This window comes from Cheilinus undulatus, linkage group 18 (genome assembly GCF_018320785.1).
Source record: "Cheilinus undulatus linkage group 18, ASM1832078v1, whole genome shotgun sequence".
In the NCBI taxonomy this organism is placed as follows: Eukaryota; Metazoa; Chordata; class Actinopteri; order Labriformes; family Labridae; genus Cheilinus; species Cheilinus undulatus.
This window is the reverse complement of record NC_054882.1, coordinates 27016888-27031857: the sequence shown is the minus strand read 5'-3', so window position 1 is coordinate 27031857 and position 14970 is coordinate 27016888. Positions and strand designations below refer to the sequence as shown.

The following is a 14970-nucleotide window of genomic DNA, read 5'->3' as shown; positions in this document are numbered from 1 at the left end:
ATTTCATTGTCAAGTTAGGCAGTTGAGTTGTTACTGTAGCATATTTGAGAAGGCTTTTTCTTTGACAAATTCCATCAGATTATCTTGGGACAGTGCCAGAAATATTGTTTGGGTCTTCAACTACCACTGTGAGGTGGAATGAGTGTGTGGAAACTGGCGGTTTCTGAAATATTTCAATGTAAAGTTGGGCATTTTTTCCTTAGTATTTCATTGTCAAGTTAGGCAGTGTAGTTGTTACTGTAGCATATTTGAGAAGGCTTTTTGTAACATTTTGAATATGTTAACCTAGATAAACGAAAATTATATTAATTGGAAAAAATTGAAATAATAAATAGTGGAAAATTAGGTAATTCAGAAAACTTAGGTTCGTCTCAAAGGAAGCCCAGGGTGTGTGAATAATACAACAAATACAGAAGTTAAGTTTAAAGTAAGTGTATTGACAAATAATATTTTTTCCAAATAATAAACACAAACAACTTCAAACAATCCATCAATAATAACAAAGGGAGGCCTTTTTAAAAAAATGCAAAAAAATTAAAGTTCTGCCCTTTCTTTAATCGACCTTAAATCAGTTCAGTTCCTCATGTCCCAGAGTCCTTGTTCCTACCCTAACCGTGGTAGTCTTCTTTGGGAAAGGGGGGGAGGTGTGGGGAGTTCAGAGTTCCTTGGGTAGCTCGCCAGTCTTACGACGGATCCAATCCAGGGAAAGGAAGGGGTAACAAAAAAAAACCTGACCTAAAAAGGGGTCAGTAAAATACAAACAATTACTATTCTTTATCAAACATATGTTGTACTACTCTTCGTTAATTCAAACTCTTTCATCACAAAATCCGCACTTCACATCCAATTCTCACTACGAGAACACAATTTATCTAATATAAAAATTAATTAATCTCATTAAGCATTTCACTTAAAAAAATAAAGTTCTCATTTTCAATGGAATGTACCTAACATTTCGGCAAAGCCGATTTACTTTAACATATCAAATAATTTTAACAAATATACATACAAATAAGTCAAAGACAAACGGCAGCTGCACGCAGCTTAAATTAGCTGTTTTCTTAATGAGGTTTGGCATATAAATCTCCGCAAGTCCCGCGGAGGAACAAAGGCACTAGCGGGAGTTTTAAATCAACTTAGGACATATTATGAGAATAACAAAAGAAACAACACTCACCGCTGAGTCTCTATAATGTTAGGATCGACCGTTTAGTGAAGGTAGTGTGTAATTTCTGCTGCCAACCAGCCGTGCTGCCTGCGTGACCCCAGGTGAGGAGATTGCCAAAGAGGAAGTGACCTTGTGCACCGGATATTTATGTGTTATGGGATGAGCTCGAATTGGATAATGAGTTGCGGATTTGGGGTGTGGTATGAACGGTTTGTAAACAAAATAAACAGTTTAAGGAAATTAGTAAATTAATTTGGGGAAAAATAAAATAACCAGTTTGTTATGGCGGCACAAGGTCACTCCTGCAGGCAGGCAGGATGGCACAATCTGTATACATTTAAATTAATTCATTGGGTTACATTTTTCTTTGACAAATCCCATCAGATTGCCTTGGGACTGTGCCAGAAATATTGTTTGGGTCTTCAACTACCACTGTGAGGTGGAATGAGTGTTTGGAAACTGGCAGTTTCTGAAATATTTCTATGTAAAGTTGTGCTATTTTTTCCTTAGTATTTCATTGTCAAGTTAGGCAGTTGAGTTGTTACTGTAGCATATTTGAGAAGGCTTTTTCTTTGACAAATTCCATCAGATTACCTTGGGATGGTGCCAGAAATATTGTTTGGGTCTTCAACTACCACTGTGAGGTGGAATGAGTGTGTGGAAACTGGCTGTTTCTGAAATATTTCAATGTAAAGTTGGGCATTTTTTCCTTAGTATTTCATTGTCAAGTTAGGCAGTGTAGTTGTTACTGTAGCATATTTGAGAAGGCTTTTTCTTTGACAAATTCCATCAGATTGGCTTGGGACAGTGCCAGAAATATTGTTTGGGTCTTCAACTACCACTGTGAGGTGGAATGAGTGTGTGGAAACTGGCGGTTTCTGAAATATTTCTATGTAGAGTTGGGCATTTTTTCCTTAGTATTTCATTGTCAAGTTAGGCAGTGTAGTTGTTACTGTAGCATTTTTGAGAAGGCTTTTTCTTTGACAAATTCCATCAGATTGGCTTGGGACAGTGCCAGAAATATTCTTTGGGTCTTCAACTACCACTGTGAGGTGGAATGAGTGTTTGGAAACTGGCGGTTTCTGAAATATTTCAATGTAAAGTTGGGATATTTTTTTCCTTAGTATTTCATTGTCAAGTTAGGCAGTTGAGTTGTTACTGTAGCATATTTGAGAAGGCTTTTACCTTGACAAATTCCATCAGATTGGCTTGGGACAGTGCCAGAAATATTATTTGGGTCTTCAACTACCACTGTGAGGTGGAATGAGTGTTTGGAAACTGGCGGTTTCTGAAATATTTCTATGTAAAGTTGGGCATTTTTTCCTTAGTATTTCATTGTCAAGTTAGGCAGTTGAGTTGTTACTGTAGCATTTTTGAGAAGGCTTTTACTTTGAAAAGTTCCATCAGATTGCCTTGGGACAGTGCCAGAAATATTGTTTGGGTCTTCAACTACCACTGTGAGGTGGAATGAGTGTTTGGAAACTGGCGGTTTCTGAAATATTTTAATGTAAAGTTGGGCTTTTTTTTTTCTTAGTATTTCATTGTCAAGTCAGGCAGTTTAGTTGTTACTGTAGCATATTTGAGAAGGCTTTTTCTTTGACAAATTCCATCAGATTGGCGTGGGACAGTGCCAGAAATATTATTTGGGTCTTCAACTACCACTGTGAGGTGGAATGAGTGTTTGGAAACTGGCGGTTTCTGAAATATTTCTATGTAAATTTGGGCATTTTTTCCTTAGTATTTCATTGTCAAGTTAGGCAGTTGAGTTGTTACTGTAGCATTTTTGAGAAGGCTTTTACCTTGACAAATTCCATCAGATTGGCTTGGGACAGTGCCAGAAATATTCTTTGGGTCTTCAACTACCACTGTGAGGTGGAATGAGTGTTTGGAAACTGGCAGTTTCTGAAATATTTCAATGTAAAGTTGGGATATTTTTTTCCTTAGTATTTCATTGTCAAGTTAGGCAGTTGAGTTGTTACTGTAGCATTTTTGAGAAGGCTTTTACCTTGACAAATTCCATCAGATTGGCTTGGGACAGTGCCAGAAATATTCTTTGGGTCTTCAACTACCACTGTGAGGTGGAATGAGTGTTTGGAAACTGGCGGTTTCTGAAATATTTCAATGTAAAGTTGGGCATTTTTTCCTTAGTATTTCATTGTCAAGTTAGGCAGTTGAGTTGTTACTGTAGCATATTTGAGAAGGCTTTTTCTTTGACAAATTCCATCAGATTATCTTGGGACAGTGCCAGAAATATTGTTTGGGTCTTCAACTACCACTGTGAGGTGGAATGAGTGTTTGGAAACTGGCGGTTTCTGAAATATTTCAATGTAAAGTTGGGCATTTTTTCCTTAGTATTTCATTGTCAAGTTAGGCAGTGTAGTTGTTACTGTAGCATATTTGAGAAGGCTTTTTGTGACATTTTGAATATGTGAACCTAGATAAACGAAAATTATATTAATTGGAAAAAATTGAAATAATAAATAGTGGAAAATTAGGTAATTCAGAAAACTTAGGTTCGTCTCAAAGGAAGCCCAGGGTGTGTGAATAATACAACAAATACAGAAGTTAAGTTTAAAGTAAGTGTATTGACAAATAATATTTTTTCCAAATAATAAACACAAACAACTTCAAACAATCCATCAATAATAACAAAGGGAGGCCTTTTTTAAAAAAATGCAAAAAAATTAAAGTTCTGCCCTTTCTTTAATCGACCTTAAATCAGTTCAGTTCCTCATGTCCCAGAGTCCTTGTTCCTACCCTAACCGTGGTAGTCTTCTTTGGGAAAGGGGGGGAGGTGTGGGGAGTTCAGAGTTCCTTGGGTAGCTCGCCAGTCTTACGACGGATCCAATCCAGGGAAAGGAAGGGGTAACAAAAAAAACCTGACCTAAAAAGGGGTCAGTAAAATACAAACAATTACTATTCTTTATCAAACATATGTTGTACTACTCTTCGTTAATTCAAACTCTTTCATCACAAAATCCGCACTTCACATCCAATTCTCACTACGAGAACACAATTTATCTAATATAAAAATTAGTTAATCTCATTAAGCATTTCACTTAAAAAAATAAAGTTCTCATTTTCAATGGAATGTACCTAACATTTCGGCAAAGCCGATTTACTTTAACATATCAAATAATTTTAACAAATATACATACAAATAAGTCAAAGACAAAACGGCGTGCAGCTGCACGCAGCTTAAATTAGCTGTTTTCTTAATGAGGTTTGGCATATAAATCTCCGCAAGTCCCGCGGAGGAACAAAGGCACTAGCGGGAGTTTTAAATCAACTTAGGACATATTATGAGAATAACAAAAGAAACAACACTCACCGCTGAGTCTCTATAATGTTAGGATCGACCGTTTAGTGAAGGTAGTGTGTAATTTCTGCTGCCAACCAGCCGTGCTGCCTGCGTGACCCCAGGTGAGGAGATTGCCAAAGAGGAAGTGACCTTGTGCACCGGATATTTATGTGTTATGGGATGAGCTCGAATTGGATAATGAGTTGCGGATTTGGGGTGTGGTATGAACGGTTTGTAAACAAAATAAACAGTTTAAGGAAATTAGTAAATTAATTTGGGGAAAAATAAAATAACCAGTTTGTTATGGCGGCACAAGGTCACTCCTGCAGGCAGGCAGGATGGCACAATCTGTATACATTTAAATTAATTCATTGGGTTACATTTTTCTTTGACAAATCCCATCAGATTGCCTTGGGACTGTGCCAGAAATATTGTTTGGGTCTTCAACTACCACTGTGAGGTGGAATGAGTGTTTGGAAACTGGCGGTTTCTTAAATATTTCTATGTAAAGTTGTGCTATTTTTTCCTTAGTATTTCATTGTCAAGTTAGGCAGTTGAGTTGTTACTGTAGCATATTTGAGAAGGCTTTTTCTTTGACAAATTCCATCAGATTGGCTTGGGACAGTGCCAGAAATATTGTTTGGGTCTTCAACTACCACTGTGAGGTGGAATGAGTGTGTGGAAACTGGCGGTTTCTGAAATATTTCTATGTAGAGTTGGGCATTTTTTCCTTAGTATTTCATTGTCAAGTTAGGCAGTGTAGTTGTTACTGTAGCATATTTGAGAAGGCTTTTTCTTTGACAAATTCCATCAGATTGGCGTGGGACAGTGCCAGAAATATTATTTGGGTCTTCAACTACCACTGTGAGGTGGAATGAGTGTTTGGAAACTGGCGGTTTCTGAAATATTTCTATGTAGAGTTGGGCATTTTTTCCTTAGTATTTCATTGTCAAGTTAGGCAGTGTAGTTGTTACTGTAGCATATTTGAGAAGGCTTTTTCTTTGACAAATTCCATCAGATTGGCTTGGGACAGTGCCAGAAATATTGTTTGGGTCTTCAACTACCACTGTGAGGTGGAATGAGTGTGTGGAAACTGGTGGTTTCTGAAATATTTCAATGTAAGTTGGGCATTTTTTTCTTAGTGTTTCATTGTCAAGTTAGGCAGTTGAGTTGTTACTGTAGCATATTTGAGAAGGCTTTTTCTTTGACAAATTCCATCAGATTGGCTTGGGACAGTGCCAGAAATATTGTTTGGGTCTTCAACTACCACTGTGAGGTGGAATGAGTGTTTGGAAACTGGCGGTTTCTGAAATATTTCAATGTAAAGTTGGGCATTTTTTCCTTAGTATTTCATTGTCAAGTTAGGCAGTGTAGTTGTTACTGTAGCATATTTGAGAAGGCTTTTTCTTTGACAAATTCCATCAGATTGGCTTGGGACAGTGCCAGAAATATTGTTTGGGTCTTCAACTACCACTGTGAGGTGGAATGAGTGTTTGGAAACTGGCGGTTTCTGAAATATTTCAATGTAAAGTTGGGCATTTTTTCCTTAGTATTTCATTGTCAAGTTAGGCAGTTTAGTTGTACATGTAGCATATTTGAGAAGGCTTTTTCTTTGACAAATTCCATCAGATTGGCTTGGGACAGTGCCAGAAATATTCTTTGGGTCTTCAACTACCACTGTGAGGTGGAATGAGTGTTTGGAAACTGGCGGTTTCTGAAATATTTCAATGTAAAGTTGGGCATTTTTTCCTTAGTATTTCATTGTCAAGTTAGGCAGTGTAGTTGTTACTGTAGCATATTTGAGAAGGCTTTTTCTTTGACAAATTCCATCAGATTGGCTTGGGACAGTGCCAGAAATATTCTTTGGGTCTTCAACTACCACTGTGAGGTGGAATGAGTGTTTGGAAACTGGCGGTTTCTTAAATATTTCTATGTAAATTTGGGCATTTTTTCCTTAGTATTTCATTGTCAAGTTAGGCAGTTTAGTTGTTACTGTAGCATTTTTGAGAAGGCTTTTACCTTGACAAATTCCATCAGATTGGCTTGGGACAGTGCCAGAAATATTCTTTGGGTCTTCAACTACCACTGTGAGGTGGAATGAGTGTTTGGAAACTGGCGGTTTCTGAAATATTTCAATGTAAAGTTGGGCATTTTTTCCTTAGTATTTCATTGTCAAGTTAGGCAGTGTAGTTGTTACTGTAGCATATTTGAGAAGGCTTTTTCTTTGACAAATTCCATCAGATTGGCTTGGGACAGTGCCAGAAATATTGTTTGGGTCTTCAACTACCACTGTGAGGAGGAATGAGTGTGTGGAAACTGGCGGTTTCTGAAATATTTCTATGTAGAGTTGGGCATTTTTTCCTTAGTATTTCATTGTCAAGTTAGGCAGTGTAGTTGTTACTGTAGCATATTTGAGAAGGCTTTTTCTTTGACAAATTCCATCAGATTGGCTTGGGACAGTGCCAGAAATATTCTTTGGGTCTTCAACTACCACTGTGAGGTGGAATGAGTGTTTGGAAACTGGCGGTTTCTGAAATATTTTAATGTAAAGTTGGGCTTTTTTTTTTCTTAGTATTTCATTGTCAAGTTAGGCAGTGTAGTTGTTACTGTAGCATATTTGAGAAGGCTTTTTCTTTGACAAATTCCATCAGATTGGCGTGGGACAGTGCCAGAAATATTATTTGGGTCTTCAACTACCACTGTGAGGTGGAATGAGTGTTTGGAAACTGGCGGTTTCTTAAATATTTCTATGTAAATTTGGGCATTTTTTCCTTAGTATTTCATTGTCAAGTTAGGCAGTTGAGTTGTTACTGTAGCATTTTTGAGAAGGCTTTTACCTTGACAAATTCCATCAGATTGGCTTGGGACAGTGCCAGAAATATTCTTTGGGTCTTCAACTACCACTGTGAGGTGGAATGAGTGTGTGGAAACTGGCGGTTTCTGAAATATTTCAATGTAAGTTGGGCATTTTTTCTTAGTATTTCATTGTCAAGTTAGGCAGTTGAGTTGTTACTGTAGCATATTTGAGAAGGCTTTTTCTTTGACAAATTCCATCAGATTGCCTTGGGACAGTGCCAGAATTATTATTTGGGTCTTCAACTACCACCGTGAGGTGGAATGAGTGTTTGGAAACTGGCGGTTTCTGAAATATTTCTATGTAGAGTTGGGCATTTTTTCCTTAGTATTTCATTGTCAAGTTAGGCAGTTGAGTTGTTACTGTAGCATATTTGAGAAGGCTTTTTCTTTGACAAATTCCATCAGATTGGCTTGGGATGGTGCCAGAAATATTGTTTGGGTCTTCAACTACCACTGTGAGGTGGAATGAGTGTTTGGAAACTGGCGGTTTCTTAAATATTTCTATGTAAATTTGGGCATTTTTTCCTTAGTATTTCATTGTCAAGTTAGGCAGTTTAGTTGTTACTGTAGCATTTTTGAGAAGGCTTTTACCTTGACAAATTCCATCAGATTGGCTTGGGACAGTGCCAGAAGTATTCTTTGGGTCTTCAACTACCACTGTGAGGTGGAATGAGTGTTTGGAAACTGGCAATTTCTGAAATATTTCAATGTAAAGTTGGGATATTTTTTTCCTTAGTATTTCATTGTCAAGTTAGGCAGTTGAGTTGTTACTGTAGCATTTTTGAGAAGGCTTTTACCTTGACAAATTGCATCAGATTGGCTTGGGACAGTGCCAGAAATATTCTTTGGGTCTTCAACTACCACTGTGAGGTGGAATGAGTGTTTGGAAACTGGCGGTTTCTGAAATATTTCAATGTAAATTTGGGCATTTTTTCCTTAGTATTTCATTGTCAAGTTAGGCAGTTGAGTTGTTACTGTAGCATATTTGAGAAGGCTTTTACTTTGAAAAGTTCCATCAGATTGGCTTGGGACAGTGCCAGAAATATTGTTTGGGTCTTCAACTACCACTGTGAGGTGGAATGAGTGTTTGGAAACTGGCGGTTTCTGAAATATTTCAATGTAAAGTTGGGCATTTTTTTTTCTTAGTATTTCATTGTCAAGTCAGGCAGTTTAGTTGTTACTGTAGCATATTTGAGAAGGCTTTTTCTTTGACAAATTCCATCAGATTGGCTTGGGATGGTGCCAGAAATATTATTTGGGTCTTCAACTACCACTGTGAGGTGGAATGAGTGTTTGGAAACTGGCGGTTTCTGAAATATTTCTATGTAAATTTGGGCATTTTTTCCTTAGTATTTCATTGTCAAGTTAGGCAGTTGAGTTGTTACTGTAGCATTTTTGAGAAGGCTTTTACCTTGACAAATTCCATCAGATTGGCTTGGGACAGTGCCAGAAATATTCTTTGGGTCTTCAACTACCACTGTGAGGTGGAATGAGTGTGTGGAAACTGGCGGTTTCTGAAATATTTCAATGTAAGTTGGGCATTTTTTTCTTAGTATTTCATTGTCAAGTTAGGCAGTTGAGTTGTTACTGTAGCATATTTGAGAAGGCTTTTTCTTTGACAAATTCCATCAGATTGCCTTGGGACAGTGCCAGAATTATTATTTGGGTCTTCAACTACCACTGTGAGGTGGAATGAGTGTTTGGAAACTGGCGGTTTCTGAAATATTTCTATGTAGAGTTGGGCATTTTTTCCTTAGTATTTCATTGTCAAGTTAGGCAGTTGAGTTGTTACTGTAGCATATTTGAGAAGGCTTTTTCTTTGACAAATTCCATCAGATTGGCTTGGGACAGTGCCAGAAATATTCTTTGGGTCTTCAACTACCACTGTGAGGTGGAATGAGTGTTTGGAAACTGGCGGTTTCTGAAATATTTCTATGTAGAGTTGGGCATTTTTTCCTTAGTATTTCATTGTCAAGTTAGGCAGTTTAGTTGTTACTGTAGCATATTTGAGAAGGCTTTTTCTTTGACAAATTCCATCAGATTGGCTTGGGACAGTGCCAGAAATATTGTTTGGGTCTTCAACTACCACTGTGAGGTGGAATGAGTGTTTGGAAACTGGCGGTTTCTGAAATATTTCTATGTAAAGTTGGGCATTTTTTCCTTAGTATTTCATTGTCAAGTTAGGCAGTTGAGTTGTTACTGTAGCATTTTTGAGAAGGCTTTTACCTTGACAAATTGCATCAGATTGGCTTGGGACAGTGCCAGAAATATTCTTTGGGTCTTCAACTACCACTGTGAGGTGGACTGAGTGTTTGGAAACTGGCGGTTACTAAAATATTTCAGTGTAAGTTGGGCATTTTTTATTTAGTATTTCATTGTCAAGTTAGGCAGTTGAGTTGTTACTGTAGCATATTTGAGAAGGCTTTTTCTTTGACAAATTCCATCAGATTGGCTTGGGACAGTGCCAGAAATATTCTTTGGGTCTTCAACTACCACTGTGAGGTGGAATGAGTGTTTGGAAACTGGCGGTTTCTGAAATATTTCTATGTAGAGTTGGGCATTTTTTCCTTAGTATTTCATTGTCAAGTTAGGCAGTTGAGTTGTTACTGTAGCATATTTGAGAAGGCTTTTTCTTTGACAAATTCCATCAGATTGGCTTGGGACAGTGCCAGAAATATTCTTTGGGTCTTCAACTACCACTGTGAGGTGGAATGAGTGTTTGGAAACTGGCGGTTTCTGAAATATTTCTATGTAAAGTTGGGCATTTTTTCCTTAGTATTTCATTGTCAAGTTAGGCAGTGTAGTTGTTACTGTAGCATATTTGAGAAGGCTTTTTCTTTGACAAATTCCATCAGATTGGCTTGGGACAGTGCCAGAAATATTGTTTGGGTCTTCAACTACCACTGTGAGGTGGAATGAGTGTTTGGAAACTGGCGGTTTCTGAAATATTTCTATGTAAAGTTGGGCATTTTTTCCTTAGTATTTCATTGTCAAGTTAGGCAGTTGAGTTGTTACTGTAGCATATTTGAGAAGGCTTTTACTTTGACAAATTCCATCAGATTGGCTTGGGACAGTGCCAGAAATATTGTTTGGGTCTTCAACTACCACTGTGAGGTGGAATGAGTGTTTGGAAACTGGCGGTTTCTGAAATATTTCAATGTGAATTTGGGATATTTTTTCCTTAGTATTTCATTGTCAAGTTAGGCAGTTGAGTTGTTACTGTAGCATTTTTGAGAAGGCTTTTACCTTGACAAATTGCATCAGATTGGCTTGGGACAGTGCCAGAAATATTCTTTGGGTCTTCAACTACCACTGTGAGGTGGAATGAGTGTTTGGAAACTGGCGGTTTCTGAAATATTTCAATGTAAATTTGGGCATTTTTTCCTTAGTATTTCATTGTCAAGTTAGGCAGTTGAGTTGTTACTGTAGCATTTTTGAGAAGGCTTTTACCTTGACAAATTGCATCAGATTGGCTTGGGACAGTGCCAGAAATATTCTTTGGGTCTTCAACTACCACTGTGAGGTGGAATGAGTGTTTGGAAACTGGCGGTTTCTGAAATATTTCAATGTAAAGTTGGGCATTTTTTCCTTAGTATTTCATTGTCAAGTTAGGCAGTTGAGTTGTTACTGTAGCATATTTGAGAAGGCTTTTTCTTTGACAAATTCCATCAGATTGGCTTGGGACAGTGCCAGAAATATTGTTTGGGTCTTCAACTACCACTGTGAGGTGGAATGAGTGTTTGGAAACTGGCGGTTTCTTAAATATTTCTATGTAAATTTGGGCATTTTTTCCTTAGTATTTCATTGTCAAGTTAGGCAGTTGAGTTGTTACTGTAGCATTTTTGAGAAGGCTTTTTCCTTGACAAATTCCATCAGATTGGCTTGGGACAGTGCCAGAAATATTCTTTGGGTCTTCAACTACCACTGTGAGGTGGAATGAGTGTGTGGAAACTGGTGGTTTCTGAAATATTTCAATGTAAGTTGGGCATTTTTTTCTTAGTATTTCATTGTCAAGTTAGGCAGTTGAGTTGTTACTGTAGCATATTTGAGAAGGCTTTTTCTTTGACAAATTCCATCAGATTACCTTGGGACAGTGCCAGAAATATTGTTTGGGTCTTCAACTACCACTGTGAGGTGGAATGAGTGTTTGGAAACTGGCGGTTTCTGAAATATTTCTATGTAAAGTTGGGCATTTTTTCCTTAGTATTTCATTGTCAAGTTAGGCAGTTGAGTTGTTACTGTAGCATTTTTGAGAAGGCTTTTACCTTGACAAATTGCATCAGATTGGCTTGGGACAGTGCCAGAAATATTCTTTGGGTCTTCAACTACCACTGTGAGGTGGAATGAGTGTTTGGAAACTGGCGGTTTCTGAAATATTTCAATGTAAAGTTGGGCATTTTTTCCTTAGTATTTCATTGTCAAGTTAGGCAGTTGAGTTGTTACTGTAGCATATTTGAGAAGGCTTTTTCTTTGACAAATTCCATCAGATTGGCTTGGGACAGTGCCAGAAATATATTTTGGGTCTTCAACTACCACTGTGAGGTGGAATGAGTGTTTGGAAACTGGCGGTTTCTGAAATATTTCAATGTAAATTTGGGCATTTTTTCCTTAGTATTTCATTGTCAAGTTAGGCAGTTGAGTTGTTACTGTAGCATATTTGAGAAGGCTTTTACTTTGAAAAGTTCCATCAGATTGGCTTGGGACAGTGCCAGAAATATTCTTTGGGTCTTCAACTACCACTGTGAGGTGGAATGAGTGTTTGGAAACTGGCGGTTTCTGAAATATTTCAATGTAAATTTGGGCATTTTTTCCTTAGTATTTCATTGTCAAGTTAGGCAGTTGAGTTGTTACTGTAGCATATTTGAGAAGGCTTTTACTTTGAAAAGTTCCATCAGATTGGCTTGGGACAGTGCCAGAAATATTCTTTGGGTCTTCAACTACCACTGTGAGGTGGAATGAGTGTTTGGAAACTGGCGGTTTCTGAAATATTTCAATGTAAAGTTGTGCTATTTTTTCCTTAGTATTTCATTGTCAAGTTAGGCAGTTGAGTTGTTACTGTAGCATATTTGAGAAGGCTTTTTCTTTGACAAATTCCATCAGATTGGCTTGGGACAGTGCCAGAATTATTATTTGGGTCTTCAACTACCACCGTGAGGTGGAATGAGTGTTTGGAAACTGGCGGTTTCTGAAATATTTCAATGTAAAGTTGGGCTTTTTTTTTTCTTAGTATTTCATTGTCAAGTCAGGCAGTTTAGTTGTTACTGTAGCATATTTGAGAAGGCTTTTTCTTTGACAGATTCCATCAGATTACCTTGGGACAGTGCCAGAAATATTGTTTGGGTCTTCAACTACCACTGTGAGGTGGAATGAGTGTTTGGAAACTGGCGGTTTCTGAAATATTTCAATGTAAATTTGGGCATTTTTTCCTTAGTATTTCATTGTCAAGTTAGGCAGTTGAGTTGTTACTGTAGCATATTTGAGAAGGCTTTTACTTTGAAAAGTTCCATCAGATTGGCTTGGGACAGTGCCAGAAATATTCTTTGGGTCTTCAACTACCACTGTGAGGTGGAATGAGTGTTTGGAAACTGGCGGTTTCTTAAACATTTAAATGTAAAGTTGGGCTTTTTTTTTTCTTAGTATTTCATTGTCAAGTCAGGCAGTTTAGTTGTTACTGTAGCATATTTGAGAAGGCTTTTTCTTTGACAAATTCCATCAGATTGGCGTGGGACAGTGCCAGAAATATTATTTGGGTCTTCAACTACCACTGTGAGGTGGAATGAGTGTTTGGAAACTGGCGGTTTCTTAAACATTTCAATGTAAAAGTGTGCTATTTTTTCCTTAGTATTTCATTGTCAAGTTAGGCAGTTGAGTTGTTACTGTAGCATATTTGAGAAGGCTTTTTCTTTGACAAATTCCATCAGATTGGCTTGGGACAGTGCCAGAATTATTATTTGGGTCTTCAACTACCACTGTGAGGTGGAATGAGTGTTTGGAAACTGGCAGTTTCTGAAATATTTCAATGTAAAGTTGGGATATTTTTTTCCTTAGTATTTCATTGTCAAGTTAGGCAGTTGAGTTGTTACTGTAGCATTTTTGAGAAGGCTTTTACCTTGACAAATTCCATCAGATTGGCTTGGGACAGTGCCAGAAATATTGTTTGGGTCTTCAACTACCACTGTGAGGTGGAATGAGTGTTTGGAAACTGGCGGTTTCTGAAATATTTCAATGTAAATTTGGGCATTTTTTCCTTAGTATTTCATTGTCAAGTTAGGCAGTTGACTTGTTACTATAGCATATTTCAGACGGCTTTTATTTTCAAATCTTCCATCAGATTGGCTTGGGACAGTGCCAGAAATATTCTTTGGGTCTTCAACTACCACTGTGAGGTGGAATGAGTGTTTGGAAACTGGCAGTTTCTGAAATATTTCAATGTAAAGTTGGGATATTTTTTTCCTTAGTATTTCATTGTCAAGTTAGGCAGTTGAGTTGTTACTGTAGCATTTTTGAGAAGGCTTTTACCTTGACAAATTCCATCAGATTGCCTTGAGACTGTGCCAGAAATATTGTTTGGGTCTTCAACTACCACTGTGAGGTGGAATGAGTGTTTGGAAACTGGCGTTTTCTGAAATATTTCAATGTAAAGTTGGGCATTTTTTCCTTAGTATTTCATTGTCAAGTTAGGCAGTGTAGTTGTTACTGTAGCATATTTGAGAAGGCTTTTTCTTTGACAAATTCCATCAGATTGGCTTGGGACAGTGCCAGAAATATTGTTTGGGTCTTCAACTACCACTGTGAGGTGGAATGAGTGTTTGGAAACTGGCGTTTTCTGAAACATTTTAATGTAAAGTTGGGCATTTTTTCCTTAGTATTTCATTGTCAAGTTAGGCAGTTTAGTTGTTACTGTAGCATATTTCAGATGGCTTTTATTTTCAAATCTTCCGTCAGATTGGCTTGGGACAGTGCCAGAAATATTCTTTGGGTCTTCAACTACCACTGTGAGGTGGAATGAGTGTGTGAAAACAGGGGGTTTCTTAAATATTTCAATGTAAAGTTGGGCATTCTTTTCCTTTGTATTTCATTGTCAAGTCAGGCAGTTGAGTTGTTACTGTAGCATATTTCAGACGGCTTTTATTTTCAAATCTTCCGTCAGATTGGCTTGGGACAGTGCCAGAAATATTCTTTGGGTCTTCAACTACCACTGTGAGGTGGAATGAGTGTGTGAAAACAGGGGGTTTCTTAAATATTTCAACTTAAAGTTGGACAAATTTCTTCCTTAGTATTTCATTTTAAAGTTAGGCAGTTGACTTGTTGTCATGATCCAGGTTTTGATTCATTATGTTTCTGAGTTTTCCTATGGTTATCCCATGTGAATTCTGTGATTTCTAGTTTGATCTTGTATTAGGTCTGGAGTTTATTAGGAGTTTTCTTTAGCCCTCGTGTTTCTTGTGTAGTATTTTCCTGTTTCTAGTATTTAGTTACTTCTTGTGTTTTACGTTTTATCACTCCTTGTATTTCATGTCTAGTTATTCTCTGTGCTTCATGTTTAGGTTATTCCCTGTGTTTTATGTTTAGTTACTCCTTGTATTTTATGTCTAGGTATTCCTTGTTTCATGTCTAGTTTTACTCCTCGTGTTTCATGTTTAGT

The 14970-nt window shown here is 37.5% G+C and overlaps 2 long non-coding RNA genes across 2 annotated transcripts; both read right to left on the bottom strand.

The window, feature by feature from the left end:
* Positions 1-416: 416 nt before the first annotated feature.
* LOC121526652 lies at positions 417-1589 on the bottom strand. Its single transcript, XR_005993331.1, has 2 exons — positions 1178-1589; positions 417-735 (listed from the first exon to the last, which is right to left on the bottom strand). It is a non-coding gene; the product is annotated as an uncharacterized LOC121526652 (long non-coding RNA).
* A 2144-nt stretch (positions 1590-3733) lies between these two features.
* Positions 3734-4911, bottom strand: LOC121526628. The gene is made up of 2 exons (XR_005993330.1): positions 4500-4911; positions 3734-4052 (listed from the first exon to the last, which is right to left on the bottom strand). It is a non-coding gene; the product is annotated as an uncharacterized LOC121526628 (long non-coding RNA).
* Positions 4912-14970: the final 10059 nt, after the last annotated feature.